A 19,957-nucleotide genomic window follows, 5' to 3' on the forward strand; every position below is an offset into this window, starting at 1 on the left:
AGTTCATCCAGTCCAACTCTCCTTCATTTTTATGGGTGGTGATGACAACAACAACAATATTTTTCCCACTAAAATCCTACTCTGATAATGCATCATGGCATCCATGCCATGTACTCATACCTGAGTACTTGTAGCCCAGACCTCTGGAAGGTCCTGGGCAACTGGAAAAACTAGGTATAGAGAACCAGCCTAGCTAAGTTCAGCAACACTTGTCTTTGTTCTGGCTCTGGGGTGATGAATATTTCTAGCCACAGCAGCTTTCTAAGACCATCTACTAAGAGGGTTTAGGATGGAAGAGGGGCTCACCAACAAAACCTCAGATTCTTAAAAAAAAAGTATAATAATACCATGTTTTATGTTTATTTTCAATCTTTGCAGGTGCTTTCCTCACAGCTCTTTGAGGTAGGGGGTACAAGCACTGCTATTCCAATTTTACAGATGAGGGGATCAAACCCAGGCAGGCTAAGTGAATGGCCAGAAGTTGGTTGCACAGCTGAGACTGGAAATTCAGGGTTCTTTTCACCATACCATACTCTTCTTTTTCACCAAGATAATTCAAACAACCCATCAACAAATATTTCTGAGAGCACTATAGCCCTTTAAAGTTTAGAAGAAGCTTTACATTGGTTATCTCATTTTGAGTCTCACAACTCTGTAGAGAAGGAAATAGAGGTTCTGAGAGATTGTGACTTGCCCAGGGTCACACAGCTAAGCAGCCGAGGCAGTAGATTTTGAACCCAGGACACTGACTCCAAGTCCCCACACTCTATTTACTAACTCTCCTTAGGAGGTGTTCGTGAATCTGTCTCTGAGGGTAACTGGCACCTCTCTGGAATGAGTTAAGGATGGGGTGGGGAATAGACTGAAAATAAGTGACAGTTTTCTCCCCAGGAATGAAATCCGAGGAGGCTAAAATCTGACTGCCTGAGCGTTGTCTACAAGATGGGGACTGTGAAGAGAGAACTTGGTCTCCAAGGAGGGTCTTCTATTCTGATCTGTCGATCATTCAATGTGAGAGGGGGGAAGGGCAAAGGAAGGGGAGCACCTCCTCCTCCCCTTCTTTTTGCCTACTCCCTCCTTCCCCAGACGCTGAAGAAAGGGTTTCTAATGAGGGGGAGGGTAAAATGAGGGAAGTGACAGCACGGCGTGCATTGCAGAGTCACTGGGACCTACTCCCGGAGGGCGAGAGGAGCAGGGATAATTGGCAGTGGCGGCCCTCAGAGAAGACTGCTCTCAGGCATTATTTCTAAGAATCAGGACCAGTGTTCATATTCCACTTCCAACATTTACCACTTCCAACATTTACAGGCTGTGTGATCTGGGACAAATCACCAAACCTCTCCGCCCTCTAGTCTCCTCAGTTATAAAATGTGGAAGGCTGGATCAGGCTCGTAGATTTAGGCAAACTAATGAATCTCTAAATCCCTTTACTTGTTCTTTTATCATCCAAATGCTAACTTCTCTGAAAGGGCTGGGCCCTTCATTAATCGATCATCTTTATTTCCAATACTGTCAACCTCCATCCTGAAATGTGGCTCACAGAAATCTACATTAGTCAAGAGAATCTATTTTTTTTTTAAGGAGGTAGAAGAAGAAGAAGAAGAAAAAACCCCAAAGAATCCCAAGGCAGAGTCAGTGGACTTTCAGTAATGCAGCTCTCCCTCCCTCTGAGGCAGTGACTCAAGCAGCAGCCGGCGAGGCAGGGCTGGAGATGGGATTAAACCCTTTTCAACCCAGCAGCCCGGGGCTGGGGTTGGGGCTTCGGTTAACCCTGAGCTGTCTGGCAACAATTCTCCACTGAAAGCTATGGAGAGAATACTTCCGCAGGGGCCACTTTGGGAGTAAATGGGAGTATGCAACTGTGTGGTTTGAGGGAATGAGATGGCGTATGTGCAGTACTTTGCAAATATTAAAGCACTATACGGTGTAAATGCGAGCCATTATTCCCGGAATTTGGCACCTTTCCCCCAGTCCCAGCCTTTTCTTACTCTCTCGAGAAAAGCTTTACACACCGCAAAGAAAATACCTCCAGGAAAATGGAATTTAGTGATTTCGGATGAAGGGCCAAAGGGAAACTTTCGGGACCATTTAGTCTAATCTCCTTATTTTAAAAAGCTAGAGATACTGAGGGACGTTTATGTTTATGGTCACAAAGTCATAAATCAGAATTTGAACACAGATCTACCCATTCCAAATTCAGTTCTCTCTCAGTCTCTTTGTCCTCTCTCTCCTCCCCTCCCTCCCCCCCCCTCTCCCTCCCTCTCCCTCTCCCTCTCCCTCTCCCTCTCCCTCTCTTTTCCTTCCCTTCTCCCTCTCCTGTCTCTCATTTACTATTCCTCCCTCCCTTTTGCATTAAAGAGTTCACTTGCTCCGAATCAGGAGGCCTGGGGTAAAGTGTGAGCTCTCACATTTATTTATTAGCTCTCTAACCCTGGGCACATTGCAATCTTCGCTCCTCTCCGCTGGTTTCCTCCAGTATAAAATAGGTATGGGTATAATAATACCTCACGCGGTTGTTTGTGTAGCTTAAAGCAATTTAGAAATTTGAGTTATTGTAATACAGAATCATAGAATGTCAAAGCTGGGAGGAACCATTTAGTCCAAACTCCTCATTTGACTGGTGCCAAAATTGAGGTCGGAGAAAGGGAAGTGACCAAGTTAAGTAAGTATCAGAAGAGGCACAACTAGAACCTGGTCTCCTGATTCAATTAAATACTCAGTTATGTTGTATATATAATGTTTCATTTAAATAATGGACCCCCTTAGTGTCAAGAGGCCAAAAGGAATATGATTTGATGCTTACTTGTGGTCTCTATGTTTCTGGTCTACACATGCCCAGCTGCAGAGGGAATCAATTGCCCCTATATTTAAAGATCCCAATAAGACTTTCTATTGCAGGGGGGGTAACGTTCTCTTCTTTATCAGGAAAAGTCTGGTTCTGGTCTTCATTAAAATTCTAGTTGCTAGAATTCTTTAGGGAATTTGTCTCTATCTTCTTAGCATTGTAGGATTTTGAGCTGAAAGGGACCTCAGAGGTCAATCCCTCCAACCCTCAAAAATTTACAGATGAGGAAATTGAGGCTGGGGGGTGTTTAAGTGATTTGTTCAAGGTCCCACAGGTAATAAACATCAATTAACCAATGAACAAGCATTTATTAAGCCTTTACTATATGCCAGGCATTATGGTAAGCACTGAGGATTTTTTTTAAAAAGGTGAAAAATTGACCCTGTCTTCAAGGAACTCAGATTCTATTAAAGGAGATAATATGTAAGTAACTACAGACATACAAGACATATACAGAGTAAATAGACAGTAGGATTTAAACCCAGTTTCTCTAATCTAATATCCTGGTTGTGCATGCTGAAGCTTCCAGCCAATTCATTTTACAGATGGGTAAAGTAAGGCCCAGAGAGGGGAAAGGGGCCTGCCTGAGATTATGGAGGAAATAAGTAGCAAAGCTGAAAGTAGAATCCAGATTACCTGATTCTAGTGCTTTTTTTTTTCTACTTCAAATTCATGTCGTATCTCTGAATTGATAATTGGCAGAAGTTCAGCTGTGGCCCTTAAAACATAATAAAATCTAAATTCACATGGAGTTGACTGTAGGAAATGCCCTTGGAAAATTTTGTTTCAGTCTTCCTTTGAAATTAAGCCAGAACCCTTATAAAAATCTCCTGTCTCTAAAGCTCTCAAAGCATTTCACAACTGTAGTTGCTGTTGTATAAAATTTTATAGAAATATTCAAGTAGAAAGAGTTCTCAGAAGTCATCTAGTCAAACCTACTCCCCCTTTCTGGAGTCTTTTTTTTTTTCAGGAGTCTCAGAATATCCCTTACAACTGGTCATCCAGACTCTTCTCAACCCTTCCATTTATGGGGACCTCATTACCTCACAAGTTAGCTCATTTCATTGTTGGATAGATCTATTTTTTTTTTTAGGAAGTTTCTTTTTAAAGAACTAAAATCTGGTCCACAGGGGCAGCTAGGTGGGGCAGTGGATGGAGCACTGGCCCTGGAGTCAGGAGGACCTGAGTTCAAATTTGGCCTCAGACACTTGACGTTTACTAGCTGTGTGACCCTGGGCAAGTCATTTAACCCAGATTGCCTCACCAAAAAAAAAGCCAAAAAAAAAAGAACCAAAATCTGTCTCCTTATAACTTCCACTCATTATTCTGCTTTCTGCCCTATGAAGCCATGCAGAATAAATCTAGTCCCTCTCCTACAATATGGCCCTTCAGAGATTTGAACAGATGTCACTTGACTAGAATAGATTATTAGCCATAACACATAGCTATTAGCCATAACATTTATATTTTGGTAATACTGTAGATTACAAAATACTATGTAAAATGTTTTTTCACACGTAGGTCATCATTGGTAGCATGTTGTAGCCTGCTTATGTTCACCATTTGTCTTCCCATTGTTTCTATTGCTTTTTGAGTCATCTGTAATTATGGTTCTTCTGAAATCATGACAGTTGTGATTAATAGCCCTATCACTTCATCAGAAGAATGTTGCTATTGAAAAGGTGTTTTGTTTTTTGTTTTAAGCTGGGAAGATCTCAAGGCCACTGAAAATGCTCTACAATTTCCCAAGTGTCATCCAGTCCAGTTTTCTCTTCTTATTTCTTTCTGGGCCCAGTTGACTATACAGTTGCAGTGCTTATCCAAGATAGATGTACTGATTTATTACTTCGATGGGCTGCTCATACAGCTTCTCATCATAAGATAGGCAATATGCCTTTTTATTTCTTCCTTTTTTATGACTAGACTGATCTATTCTGATTGACCATAAGCCTTATTGACGATGCTCTGTTTGGTAAAGGGACCACTGCAATCAACACAGTGGCATCTGAAAACAGGTTCAATTTTAGTACTTCTCCATCAGTTTAGAATCATTCTTCTATTTGGACATCCTCCATGACAATGGTGAACACCTTTGGTGAGAATATCTCCCCATTTGAGGCCTTGTTTGATCTGATATTCAACTAATCATTGAACAAAGTCATCTCTATGATTACAACTGTCGTGTAAATTTTTATGATCTACACAATATGCGGGTGGGGTGTGAAGAAGGAAAAACTACATTAAAAACTCATTATTTTCTAAGATTAAAATTATACTGGAACCAATATTTATGGTATCTAACATGTTTGTTAAACTGCTGCAATCTATCTTCTGACCATGCTTTCTGCTTCCTATAGGGTTCACTATCTCTTGCCCTGAGGCCTTGTTCTCTGGTGAGAGTTCTCTATAACTTGCCCACCCTCACACATTGCTGCTCTACAGCCATTTTCATGCATGCTGAGCCCTCTGAACAAGTTCTACCTAGTTTTTCCTGAACCCCTTTTCACATCTAGCTTTGGAAACAGTAATCAAATCAACATTTTCATTCCTGGAAAGGTCACGTTGATCAATTTCCTATGGTTCCACTTTTTACCTCAAGACTTTCTAATCTAAAACACCAAAAGGGAATAGTATAAATTATATATAGTAAAAAGCAAATTTGCTCAGATAGATATTTATTAATCTATGAAAATGTTGCATCCTCCTATTAGAACATAGGTTTGTTGGGAGCTATCTCCCCTTCATATCTATGCCCCTAGCCCTTAGTACTTAATCCATTAGTCCTCAATGGACTAATTACCATAATAATTTGACTCAGAAAATTCAGCCTTACAGACTCCTCAACTTAAATATCTTCCATAAGATGACTGAATGAAAGAAAAAGCAATTATTGGTCCACCTCTTTCATAAGTCATACATGTCCTTGATGATACAGAAGTCTAATCCCTTGTCCACATGACAGCCCTTCAGAGATTTGAAGAAAGGTATCACATTTCCATCTACATTTATATATGTGTATCTCTCTCTCTCTCTCATATGTATAGATATAAAGATGTGTGTGTGTGTGTGTGTGTGTGTGTATACGTACACACATATATAAAAAGGCATCTTGAAAGGGGTAGGACTTGAGCCAAACCTTGAAAGGAGCTAAGGGTTATAAGAGGCAGAAGTGAGGACAGACAGTGTTTTATGTATGGGGTATAGCCTGTGGAAAGGCAGAGAGGAGGGAGGTGTAATATTGTGTATGGGGAACAAGCAGACCAGTTTATCTGGAATATAGACTGTGTGTGTAATCAGCCTGAAAAGATGAGTTGGATCCACATTGCGAAGGATTTTAAATTCCAAATGGAGGAGTACCAGGTTCCATCTTGGAGGCTTATCCATAATAAATAACATCTCCACATGGCTAACACTCTGATCCAGTGTTTGCCTGGGAACACCAGAATTTGTCTTGCTTCCATATGGTATTCAAGTCAGTTCAACTATTCACAATAAAGGAAACCAGTAAAAAGTTTGAGTGGAAATGTTTATTACTTAAAACAGCTAAGAACTGCCTGGTTCACAGACATAAAACAAACAGCGTCAATAGGGAAGTTCCAGGAACTTGAGCGCACTCTAATCATTGGCTCCATAGAGAGCTTCCCCCCTTGCAGGCCACTCTCCTTGTTCACAACTATCTTTCCTTGCGTAGTTGCCACCCATCATGCTTAGTTGCTGCTATGTGTTGCCATTGCTACAACTGCCTTCCATCTGCTGCCATAGCTCAATAGTCATTCCCTAGCAAGGTCTCTTTGATGCCACCCTGTCAGCATGATGCAGAAGCACTTATCTTTTTCTCTTTTGGTTCTTCTGTTCACTTCTTTCTTCCTCCCAGCCTTGTCTTTCCTTTCCCAAATACTCCATTTGGTGATTTCTGCCATGCATCTCTGGCATTCTGGGAAAGGTTTTCTATAGATGCCATGACTAATGCAACACTCTCTACCTGTGCCTTCTTTCTCCTCCCAAAGGTATAAGCAGAGGACAAGCAAAAAGGCAGGATGGTTCTCATGCCTGTCTGTGACATTTTAAAAAAATCAATAAGCAATAGACACAGTTATACCTCTCAGTCAATTGCATAACTGTAAAGATGTATACTCTAGTTCATTATCAGATTTTTACCAAAGGTAATTGAGACAAAGATGTTTTCCCCATTGTATCCTTTCATATCTCAGTTGCATAAATTTTCATTTTGCAAAAGCTATTCAATTTCATGTAATGGAAGTAATCTATTTTATCTTTTGTGATTGCTGTTTTTCCTTGCCTTCCAGCCATAGTTATGAAACATACCTGATCTGGTTCTCCTCTAATTTTTTAATGGTGTGATTTTTAAGCTATTATCATTATTATTAGCTATTTATTATTATTTTAGCTATTATTTTTCCCTTAACAAATTTATTATTTTCAATATTCATTTAAAAATTTGAGTTCTGAATTCTCTCCCTCCCTCCCTACCCAATGAAATGGCAAGCAATATGATTTCAATTATACATGTGAAACCATGCAAAACATATTTCCAGATTAGCAGTGTTACAAAAAAAAAAGCAAGAATAATAAAGAAAGTAAAAAAATCATACTTCAATCTGCACTGAGAGTTCATCAGTTTTCTCTCCGGAGGTAGATAGTATTTGTCATCATGGGTCCTTTGGAATTGTTTTGGATCATTGTATTGAACAGAGTAGCCAAGTCTTTCACAATTGATCATCTTTACAATATTGCTGTTACTGTGTACAATGTTCTGCTGGTTCTACTCACTTCACTCTGCATCAGTTCATACAAGTCTTCCCGGGTTTTTCAGAAGCCATCCTGCTCATCATTTCTAATAGCACAATAGAATTCCATCTGGTGTGACTTTTAATATTCATATCATGTATCCATTTTGAGCTTATTATAATATATGGTATAAAATGGCTTAAACCTAATTTATGCTAATTTGCTTTCTAGAATTCTTGATGGTTTTCGTCAAATAGGGAGTTCTTCCTCCAATAACTTATGTTCTTTGGTTTAACAAACACTGTGATTGAGTTCAAGTGTCTTCTGTTCCACTGATCTCCTTTTCTGTCTTTTAAGCTAGTACTAGTCTGCTTATGTAGTACAATTTAAGGTCTGATAGTGCTATTCTCCCTTTATTCCTATTTAAAATTCTAGACCCATCATTACTCCAAACAAATTATTTTGTCCAGCTCTATGAAGTATTCACTTGATAGTTTGGTGTTATGAATCTACAAATACAACTTAGATGGTACCGTCATTTTTATTATTTAAGTGTTTTTTGTTACAGAAAACTGGGCAAAAGCCTGCCTGTTGCTTTCTCATCTAGCATTTTACTTCACCGATATCCTTGCTATATAGATGACTATTTTTTAAACTGTTTTATTGACACTTTTTATTTTTTATAACATTGTCACTTCCTAATTACTATCCCAACAATACATCCCCACTTTGTTTCCAGTGTTTTACTACTACAAAGAATGCTGCTATAAATATTTCAGTATATGGAACCTTTCTTCCAATTTCCTTGTTAGGCATATGCACAGTTATAGATTCATATTTATGAAGGTGTGAACACATATAGACTAGATTTTATAGAAATAAGAAAGTAGGCATATGGATTATTGGGTAATGTATTCTTGGTTATCTTTTTTGAGTAATAGCCTTTCTCCCAAGTCTTTTGAAATCTTTCCCTCTTTGAGGATCCTTAAAAATCTATCCCTTAATTAATACCTTGAAAATTATGTTTTTTATAGCATGGATATCTTGTGTATATATTTGATAAGGTCCAGTATCTCTACCTAATTTTTACTACAGATTCCCCCATTTTATGGTTGAAGAAGCTAAGGGTTAGTTTCATGAAGTGACTTGCCTATTGAGAGAAATTATTATTTCTCGCTTATATTAATAATCAACTATTGAATTAGGACCAGGAATTTTTCAGAAAACTGTAGCTTATTTAGAATATTGAACTGAAGGACACAGTTGATGGATGAGATTGCCCAAATACCCAGGTACAAGCTTTTCGCCCTGGGTAGGAGACCCCACCCAACTAGACAACCTTGCAAAGAATTTAATTTAAGGTAAATTTGGCCCATTGTGTTCTAGTCAGGATTGGGTGGGGGTAGATCTTTTGTCTAGATTGTGAGGCTGGGGGTGGTCTAGGGGAGAGGGAGGGAGGTAGAGAGAGAGAGAGAGACAGAGAGAGTGAGAGAGAGAGAGTGAGAGACAGAGAGACAGAGACAGAGACAGAGACAGAGAAATCTAGATTAAAGTCAAGTCCCCCAGCTCCTTAGTAGAATGGGTCCACCTCTCATCATAATATTCATTCTTCTCATTAACTGTTAACCAATTGGAGTTGGTTGCTACCCTTAGGAACACTCACTCTTCCAAGGGCATATAAGCATTGAGTGGATTCGACAAGGGGTCTTTAGCACTCAAGTGTGCCACTGACCCCTTTTATTATCTGCTAGCATGATTAATAAAATGATTAATTACCCAGAAACTATGTCTGTCAAATTTTTATATGTCACACTATCTAAGTTCATACAACTAGTATGTATCAGAAGTAAGATTTGAGCTGAGGTCTCTCTTGCCTCCAATTCCAGCCGGCTGCCCTTCAATACCCTTCCTTTTGCCCATTTTTTGTTTTGTTTTTGTTGTTTTTGCTTTTGCTTTTGTTTTTGTTTTAAAAGCTGACAACCTATGTAGACAGATCAGGTTGGTTCAGGTCAAGCTGCTATAATTATATACAGTATTATTTCATCTCTATCCTTTCTTTTGGTTTGGTATTGATTTTGACATGTGCTCTGACCAGTCAATGATACTGATTTTGAAATATCTTCCACACCCTAATTAGCTATTTCCTGTCTATTATATCTCTTAATGAAGGTTAAAATCCCATCAGCTTCTTTAGCGAATTGTAACAGTATGACTCACACTGAGCTTGTAGTCCAATAAAACCCCTAAGTCTTATTCACCTGAATTGCTGTCTAGCCATGTCTTACCTCCTGCATTCTTACAGTTGGTTTTTTAACTTAAGTGCAAGAATTTATACTTATCCCTATTAAGTTCTTAAAAAGCACACCTTGGCTGACTTTATCCAAGTAACCACTGGACAGGATACTGTCAATACTTGACAGGATTCAAGTAGATACTCCTCAGTTGCTGTCAAATGATTAAACAACACTCTTATGATCATTCAATTAGCAATAATCCACCAAATTGTAGAATCATCAAGCCAATACTTCTCATTCTTGTTCACAGGAGGATCAAGGAGACTTTGTCAAATGCCTTATGGAAATCCAGATGATGTCTGCAACATTTCCCAAATCTATAAGCCTAGTGACATAAAATTGATGATTGTCAAGAAAGCAAAATTATTTTTCTGTTTTGATAAGAGAAACAGAAAAGCTCATTTTTACAAGCCAGACCCTCATGGATTTCTTTTTTAAAATTCTTCCTTCAGCCTGCTGTTGGCAATGTCCATATCAGCTCCAAGTTTAGATAAAGATAGAAATTGCAAGAAGTATGGGAAAACTCTGATGTTTTGGGTGAATTATGGGTTCCTGATGCTTGAGATGGTTATTGGAAAACCAATTTTAGGAAGGTGCACTAAATTGAATGCAGAATTCCAGAGAACAGCAAGGAGAGATAAGAAGGTTTTCTTAAATGAGCAATGCAAAGAAATAGAAGACAATAGAATGGGAAAGACAAGATCTCTTCAAGAAAGTTAGAGATATCAAGGGAATGTTTCATGCAAAAATGGACATGATAGACAAAAATGGTAGCGATTTAACAGAAGTAGAAGAGATTAAGAAGAGATGGCAAGAATACACAGTGGAACTATACAAGAAAGATCTTAACATCACTGATAACCATGATAATGTGGTTACTGATCCAGAGTCATACATCCTGGAGAATGAAGCCAAGTGAGCCTTAGGAAGCATGCTGATAATGTTAGTGGAGGTGACAGAATTCCAGCTGAGCTATTTAAAACCCTAAAAGATGGTGCTATTAAAGTGCTGCGCTCAATATGCCAGCAAATTTGGAAAACTCAAGGTGGCCACTGGATTGGAAAAGATCAGTTCACATCCCAATCCTAAAGAAGAAGCTGAAGCCTAAAAACTTTGGCCCCATAATGAGAAGATGGGACTCATTGGAAAAGACCTTGATGTTGGGAAAGATTGAAGGCAAAAGGAAAAGGGGATGGCAGAGGACGAGATAGATGGTATCATGGAAGCAACAAATATGAGTTTGGATAGACTTTGGGAGGTAATAGAGGGATAGAGTATCTTGGCATGCTATGGTCCATGGGGTCAAGTTACTGAAGAATTATGCTCATTTCACATACTGCAAGGTTATGCTTAAGATTCTACAAGCTAGGCTTCAGCAATATGTGAACTGAGAATTACCAGTACAGTGGGCTAGTTTTTGAAGAGGCAGAGGAACTAGAGACAAAATTGCCAACATTTGGTGGATTAGGGAGAAAGCAAGGGAATTCCAGAAAAACATCTCCTTCTGCTTCATTGACTTCACTAAAGCCTTTGACTGTGTGGATCACAATAAAATGTGGCAAGTCCTCAAAGAGATGGGAGCACCAGGTCATCTTACCTGTTTCCTGGGGAACCTGTATGCAGGCCAAGAAGAAACATTTCGAACAAGACTTGGAACAACTGATTGGAAAGGGAGTACGACAAAGCTGTATATTGTTACTTTATTTATTTAACTTACATATAGAGTACATCATGTGAAATGCCAGGCTAGATGAATCAGAAGCCAGAATTAAGGTTGCTGGGAGAAATATCAACAATCTCAAATATGCAGATGTTTCCAGTCTGATGGCAGAAAGTGAAGATGAATTAAGAAACCTCTTGATAGGGGTGAAAGCGGACAGCGTAAAAGCTGGCTTAAAGCTTAACGTGAAAAAAAAAAAAGATTTTGGCAACTGCTCCCATTACTTCCTGGCAAATAGAAGAAGAAATGGAAGCACTGTCAGATTTTATATTCTTGGGCTCAAAGATCACTGCAGACAGTGACTTCAGCCATGAAATAAAGAGACTTGCTCCTTGAAAGGAAAGCTATGGCAACTCTGGATAGCATACTAAAAAGCAGAGATATCACTTTGCTGATAAAGGTCCATATAGTCAAAGCTATGGTTTTTCCAGTAGCACTGTATGGTTGTGAGAGTTGGACTGTAAGGAAAGCTGAGTGCAGCAGAATTGACACTTTTGAATTATGGTGCTGGAGAAGACTTTTGAGAGTCCCTTGTATATAGGAAGGAGATCATATCAATCAATACTTCAAAAGTTTAATTCAAACTATTCACTGGAAGGTCAAATACTGAAGCTGAAGCCTAAATACTTTGGCCCAATAATGAGAAGATGGGATTCATTTGAAAAGACCCTGATGTTGGGAAAGATTGAAGGCAAAAGGAAAAGGGGATGGCAGAGGATGAGATACATAGTATCATGGAAGCAACAAATATGAGTTTGGACAGACTTTGGGAGGTAATAGAAGGATAAAGGGTCTTGGCGTGCTATGGTCCATGATGTCAAACCATCATCTATGTTCCACACACTTTGCTAAGCAAATAGGGTCATTTGGGGTCTTCTTGGCAAAGATACTGGTTTGCCATTTCCTTCTGCAGCTCATTTTATAGAAGAGGAAACTGAGGCAAACAGGGTTAAACGACTTGCCCAGGATCACACAGCTTGTAAGTGTCTGAAGCCAGAATTGAACTCAGGGGGATGAGTCTTCCTGATTCCAAGCCCAGTCCTCTATCCACTTCACCACCTAGCTGCCCCAGCAAGGGCTGTAGCAGTCAACTAATACAGTCCATATGGGAAAAAGAATCCCCCTACAGCATGTCCATGAAGTGGTCATCCACCCTCTACTTAAAGACCTCCAGGGAGGGGAAATCCAATGTTTCCTAAGGCAGTTAATTCCAGTTATGAGAATCATAATTATCAAAATTTCCCATTTTATAAATGAGGAAACTAAAATTCAGAAACATTAAGTGATTTGTCCAGTATTGTACTCTTAGTAAGTGTCAAGAGTTAGGATTTAAGCCCAGATCTCTTTTGACTCCAAGACCAGTGCCTGACCTATTTGACCTCTTCATCACCTACCACAGAGAGATAAATATTGATCTGCCAATGGATCAGTTGATGGTTAAGCATAGGACAGGCAAGGAGGGAGGTTAATACTTGACCTGGATTCACACAGTATCCAGTATTTAACGTTAATAGAAAAGGATCTTAGAAATCATCTGATTCAACCCCTTCATTTTACAGATGAGAAAACTGTTACCAAAGAAGCTAAATAACTTACTCAAGGTCATACAGTCAATCAAATAAGCATTTGTTAAATGACTGCTGAGGATACAAAGATAAAATTAAATAATCCCTGCCTTCAATGAGTTTCTGTTTTATCATGCAGACAAAATGAACTCGGGCCCATTGAACCCAAATCCTATGTTCTTTTCACATCATATTTATCCTTCTCGGTGCCTCGATTTCTTCACTATATCATTTTGCACAAGTTTTCCCATAAATCTCTAAATTCTTTATTCTTTATAGCACAATTATATCCAATTATATCCAAGCCACAGTGTTTATTCAGCCACTCCTGGATTGTTGAGCATATGGGGTTTCTTGACCTTTTGCTCTTACAAATAGTGAGTGCTGTGATGAATATTTCTTTCTAGGTAGGTCTTTTCTTCCTTTCAAGAAAGTAATTTTCCAATTTATATTTTATAATTTATAGAATTTTTACATCCATTATCTTTTTTGATCCTCACAATAGTCCTCTGAGGTAGGGAGAGTGCAGATGAGGATTTCCACTTTGACATAAGGAAATTGAGGCTCAGACACATAGGATGACTTGCTCGAGGTAACACAGGAACATTTGAAGCAAAGTCAGAACTAGAACACAGCAGCCCTGACTCCCAGTTGGGGCTCATTCCACTGTTCTAAATCCAATCACAAAGTCTGTGAGGCAATCCCATCTTTTCTGAGAGGAAGCAGAGTTCCCTTCTAGACCTCTGACCTCTCTATTAATCACTGTACATCTAGGACCACCCACACTCTGCAGGGAGTATAAAAAAGGAAATAGTTTTGTTCTGGTAACAGGGAATTCATTTCTATATCATTACATCCTAGATGCATGAGCAAGAGTAAATCACTTAATTTCTCTAAATCTCAGTTTCTTTATCTATAAAATGGGAATAATAAAACTCATGGTATCTACTTCATGAAACTGTTGTCAGTCTCAAATGAGATGATACATAAATATATATATGAAGCAATAATAAATGACAATTTTTACTGTTATTATTTGCTATAATTAGACCAATCACCATGCCCTAGACTCCATGTTCAAACTACTTCCATGCCTTTGCTTGTGCAAAAATGTCATACTACTAGAAGTTCTCTTCAGTCAAACCTCCCTATTTTTGAAAGGTTCAATTTAAGTGCAGTCATTTTCATGAAGACATCTCTGACCATTCTGGTCCAACTTTTCTGGCTTCCTATAGCACTTAATTTTACTGCATATTTCAGTACTTGTCATATGCTGCCTTGAACTATCATCTAATTGTTTAATGTGAATCTTACTTTTTGCAGAGCCTTTAGAAGGAATTTTTGCACCTAGGGCAAGGGGAAGGAAAGGGATACAAAGATCCCTGGGCATCTTTTTTGATAATCTGGTAGTTTAGAAATAGTTGGGTTGTTTTTCAATCATGTCTAACTCTTTATGACCCCATTTGGGTTTTCCTGGCAAAGAACTGGAATGGTTTGCCACTTCCTTCTCTAGTTCATTTTACAAATGAGGAAATTGAAGCAAGCAAGGTTAGGTGAGATTTTAACTCAGAATGATGAGTCTTCTTGACTCTAGTCCTGGTGCTCTAATCATTGAGCCACCTAGCTGTCCTAGCTTATAAATACAGTCCTATCCAATTCGATCCAATCCACCAAATATTAAAGTACCTACAATGTGTAAAGGTACTGTGCTAGGTACTAGAGACACAAAGATAAAACTGAAAATCAGACCTTTCTATCAGGAAGCATTGTGGGATGGGGATACAATACGTACACATATTACCTAAGTACAAGATAATTTGAGGAGGGAGAGAGCCCTAATAGCACAGTGCCTGGCACATAGTAATTGCTTAATGAATGCTCTAGCTAGCTAAGAGTCATGTCTCAGCTATCACATTCTGGAAAGGCAGCATTGGAGCCACAAAGAACTGAGTTCAAATTTCACCCCTGACACTTACTGGCTGTGTGACTCTGGACAAATCACTTAACCCCTTTGATCCTAGGTTTACTCATCTATAGAATACATAGATAGCTATACCTCGCTTTCAGGATTATTGCCAGGCTCTAATGAAATAATTTATTCAAAATTCTTTCCTAACTCTAAAGCCCTGTATAGAAATTAATTATTAAATACCCTCTGAGTCTTGTTTTCCTCCATGCTAAACATTCCTAGTTTTTAAAATGGATAGCTCAATGGCAGGTCCCCAATCCCCTCACCATCATAGTCCCCTTCTCTGGATACAATATAACATGTCACTGTCTTTCCTAAAATATGGCACCCATAATTGAATACAATACTCCAGATGTGGTCTGATGAGGTATCTAACCAAGAGTTCACTCACTCTTATTTTTGTTTCTAATTTGAAAATAATGGGCAGACTCGCTTGCAAATCTCCAAAGCATTTATTAGTGACAAAAATATAAACAAACAAATATGCATAGACATCTATAGCTACAGCTACATCTTGAGGCTTATAATAAAACATGTGTTGCTCTCCTGCTCTCTTTATGCCAGGTTCCCTTCACTCTGGCAGGCCACCTCCCTCCCTGGGATACTGGACCCCTGATTGGCAAGATTTCACCCTGTCTTGCCAAGATCCAGACCCAGCATTCTGCTCTCCAGCCATCTTCAAATGAAATCCATATTCCATTCCTGGCTAGGATATCCCAAACAATTGTTCTATCATTCTAATGCCAATCTCTCTGACTTCCCTATCAAAAGTACTTTTCTTCCCGGCTACCACTCCCGTGTGTATGTGTTGTTGCTCAGTTTCAGGTGTGTCCAACTATTCATAATCCCATTTGGGATTTTCTTGGCAGAGATACTGAAGTAGTATGCCATTTCCTCCTCCAGCTATGTAGTCTTCCTTATTAGAATACATACTCCTTGAGGGCAGGGGCTGTCTTGCTTACCTGTATTTTAATCCCCAGTATTTAGTATAGCCTGGCACAAACTAAGTGCTTTTGATTTAATTAGCCTGCCCATTCATTTGGTGCTGAAAAGCTTCACTTGTTTTTTGTTTTTTAAAGGCTATAGCGAAACAAGTGTACAACATTTGTGCAACTGAGAAGTTCTTGATCTTTAGAGGCTATAGGAAAACAAACATACATTCATGAGGTATTGAGAAGCTTTTTATACAAAGAGGGATGCAATCAGTTTTAGTGACATTGGAAAGATACAGTTCATAGTGTAAAGTAGGGGCTCTTGCCACTGGGCTGACGGTCTTTTTATCTCATAAAGCTCTTGGAAGAATTCTTCTCCAGACATTCTGGACTCTAGCTCACAAATTTCTGGAGGTGCAGTTAGCATGGGACTGGACAGATTTTAAGGCCAGGCATTACAAAAGCTAGTGATATCTTGGTGAATGGTTACCTCATTACTCTATGGAACTGAGTCTTAAAGTTTTCCTAGTGCCAAGGCAATAACAGATTGGACCTTCGCTTATTTGTTGATATAGTTCAACCTTTCTTTGTCAATCAGGTGACTGAATTCTCAAAGGCAGGTGTTGGCTAATTAATTTGGAACAAATCCCTACATGGAATTTTCCCTATAGGTCAAATGAATATTTGAAAGTTATAGACACACTCCGTGCCCTCTGGAGCATCCAGCTCACTACCTAGCGCTCACTCTCTGCTCTCCCTGTGAAATGGGTCCCTTCTACCTGGCCCTGAGAGGGGAAACCTGCCCTCACAGAGCCAGCTTCAGAGAGGGAGACGGAGACCCCTCAGAGGCTGCCACAGTCACGCCCAACAATAAAGGTAAGGGAGGTTAAAAAAAAACAGGTGCAGAGGAAAGAACGAAAATGAATCTGAAAAAAAAGAGTTTGTCATCAAGGAAGATGAACAGGAATATATGCTCAGATGATCAAAATGCTGGGAAATGGATGATTAGAAACAATGTGTTTTTTGATGGTGTGAAGAGGCTATATCACATCATAAGAAAATTAAGAAAAAAAGTTTGGATAAATACATCAGAGGTTACATTGGTGGATTTCTAGGACTACCAGCATAACAAAGCTGATGTCACACTAAAGTACAATGCAGATGAAGCAAGAAGTTTAAAGGCATATGGGGAACTTCAAGAGCATGCTGAAATCAATGAAGTAGACACCTTTGGTCCTAGAGATGACGATGAAATGCGGTTTGATGATACTGGAGATGATGATGAAGATATTGAGGTTATCTAAATTGAATTCTACATTTACATTCTGATTTTCTGAGGACTGTTCCACTTTGATATTTTCATTTGAATTTTTGGCTAAGTTCCAGCCTGTTAAGAAGAATGAAATTTCATTAGCTTGAGTACAGCTTGTTCAACCTGACTGATTTATTTTCAATGTTTTTTAAAAATATTTATATTTCTTTAAAAACTGATGATGCTGAATTATCTTAAGCAAAATGTTAAGCCCATTTTGTCTCTGATGAATTAGATCTTCAAAGTTTAGGTAAAGACCCATAACATCTATTTGGTTAGTTGGTTGGTGTTATTCTTGTTTTTTTTAAATGCATTACTGCCTTTCCTATTTTGACCATCTCACTTCCAGCAAATTGATGTTTTGAATAAATTGTTTGCCTTATGATTATCATAGATTATAATTTTTAAAAAAAGAAAGTTATAAGCATTATAGCAATAGAATATACGTGATAAGTGTTGAGAATATTACAGTCTCTGTTCATTTACCTACTCAATATACCAGGAAAAAATACAATAAGATAATCACCTTCCTTATCTGGTTACTATATTTCTAACATTTCAGACCAAGATCATATTGTTTTTTTTGGCTGCTACATCATATTTTTATTGACTTATATTGAACTTTTAGTTCATTACTCTTAACCTTGCTCTGTTTTTTATATGAAGCCATATCTTTCCCATTCTGTACTTATACAGTTGATTTTTGAACCCAAGTGCAAGACTACATTTATCTTTATTAAATATCATCTGATTCGATCCATTATTTTAGCTTTTCAAGATAATTTTTGGACCCCAATTCTTTCATCAACCATGCTTCGTTATCCTTCCCATCTTTGTATTTGCTATAAATTTGATAAGTACACCATCTATGCTTTTATACAAGTGAAAAAGTGTTCAACAAAACAGGGCAAAGGATAGATCCCTGGGATATTCCATTAGAGACTGGTTGAAATTTCTTTATTAGTCACTTACTCTTTGGGTTTAATCCTTCAGTTAGGTCCGAACCCACTTAACTATACTGTTATCTAGCCCACATTTGACATTGTTAAATGACTCAATGAAATCCAAATTGACTCTGAGGATATATTCTCTATGACATTTTAGTCTAGTAACCATGTCAAAAGGGGTAATGAAGTTTGGTATGACTTGTTCTTAATAAGTTCCTAGTGATTACTAATTCCCTTCCCCAGTATTCAAAAATTATTGTATTGTATAATGTTTTCAGGAATCATAATGAAGCTTGATGGGCTATCATTTGAAAAATCCACCTCATTTTTTGAATATCAGGGCATTTGCCTATGTGATGGTACTGGGACCTTCCTCCTCTCCTGTTCACAAAATGGCACTAAAGGAACAGGAAAATTCCGTCATTCGCATTTTCCATATTAGGTAAAGCTAGTAACAGTTGAAAATGATTTGAATAATCTCACCTCCTTGGTTCAGACGGATTGTTTGGAATTTAAGAGAGAGATTTAGGGAGGAAATGGGAAGCTTTATAAGCTCTCAGCTAAGCAGGTAGTAAGTTCTCAGGTAGGGAGCTCCCTTCTCACGAGTCAGAAAAAGAAAGGACACTGGTATTTTTAGTTACTATATTTCAACCTGGAGCTGCTGACTGGTACTCTTAAAGAGACGGAAAATAGCAAAGCCTTGCTCCCTTCTTTAGGAGAACATGATTGATTCCAGAGTTCACCAAGGTTAGTGGAAAAAGGGAGATAGCCTCAAATGGGCAAATCTCTAGTTTTCCATCTTATCCCTTGCAACAAGGGAAAACTGTATCTCCTATAGGAGACTAAAAACTGGGGAAGTCTTCCCTTCTGTGTTGACAAAGACTGCATTCAATAAGAGTGAAAGATTTGTTCCAGCATAGGGTTTGTCTTTGCCTGAGAGCAAAATAGTGAGGAATTATCCACCTAACTTATTTTTCTTTTTAGTGTCTTAAGTCATAGGGTCCTATCTATTTTTTATCTGAACGCTTTAAAATGTTTTTCTAAAGTCATGGACGTGTATCTGACTATGACCATTATTGACATGTAGGATAGTTACATCTAGGCATCCTTCAATTCGTTGCTTCTTCTACCTTCTGAATAATGAAATTATTTTTAGCAAGTCAAATCAATAATCATTCCGCTGCTCTTTTGTTAACACAGTCACCCAGCAGATAGCCTGCAACACGTTTGGTTTCTTATCATTTAAATAGAGTATACATATTCAGCACAATTCTTACAAATCATCTATTTCATTTTTTCTAGAAAGTCCATTTTAATGGAATAAACTTAGTCCTGTCTGCCCCATAAACATGGGATGTCACTGCAGTGATTCTGTAAATCAGCAAGATGAATGAGTCTTTCTACCTTTGAAGTCTCTTCTCTAGCCAGAGAAAATATGCAAATCCAATGAACCTTGCTTTACCTTTTGCTGGGCTCTGTGCCCTGAATCTCCCTAACTTCATATTTGGGGCTAATGAAACTCAGTCTATAGGTTTGGCTCTGGTTTAAGCTCTTAGACACAAGCCTTAGGCTTCTTGCTATTAGCTGAAGCAAAGCTTTTAATAAATGGGAATCAGACTGAGCA

The 19,957-nt window shown here is 38.5% G+C and overlaps 1 pseudogene; it reads left to right on the forward strand.

Moving 5' to 3' along the window:
- Positions 1-16,838: 16,838 nt before the first annotated feature.
- On the forward strand, positions 16,839-17,378 carry LOC114045354 (annotated as a pseudogene).
- The last annotated feature ends 2,579 nt before the right edge of the window (positions 17,379-19,957 follow it).

This window comes from Vombatus ursinus, unplaced genomic scaffold (assembly GCF_900497805.2).
Source record: "Vombatus ursinus unplaced genomic scaffold, bare-nosed wombat genome assembly UNPS02014778.1, whole genome shotgun sequence".
NCBI classification, from domain to species: Eukaryota; Metazoa; Chordata; class Mammalia; order Diprotodontia; family Vombatidae; genus Vombatus; species Vombatus ursinus.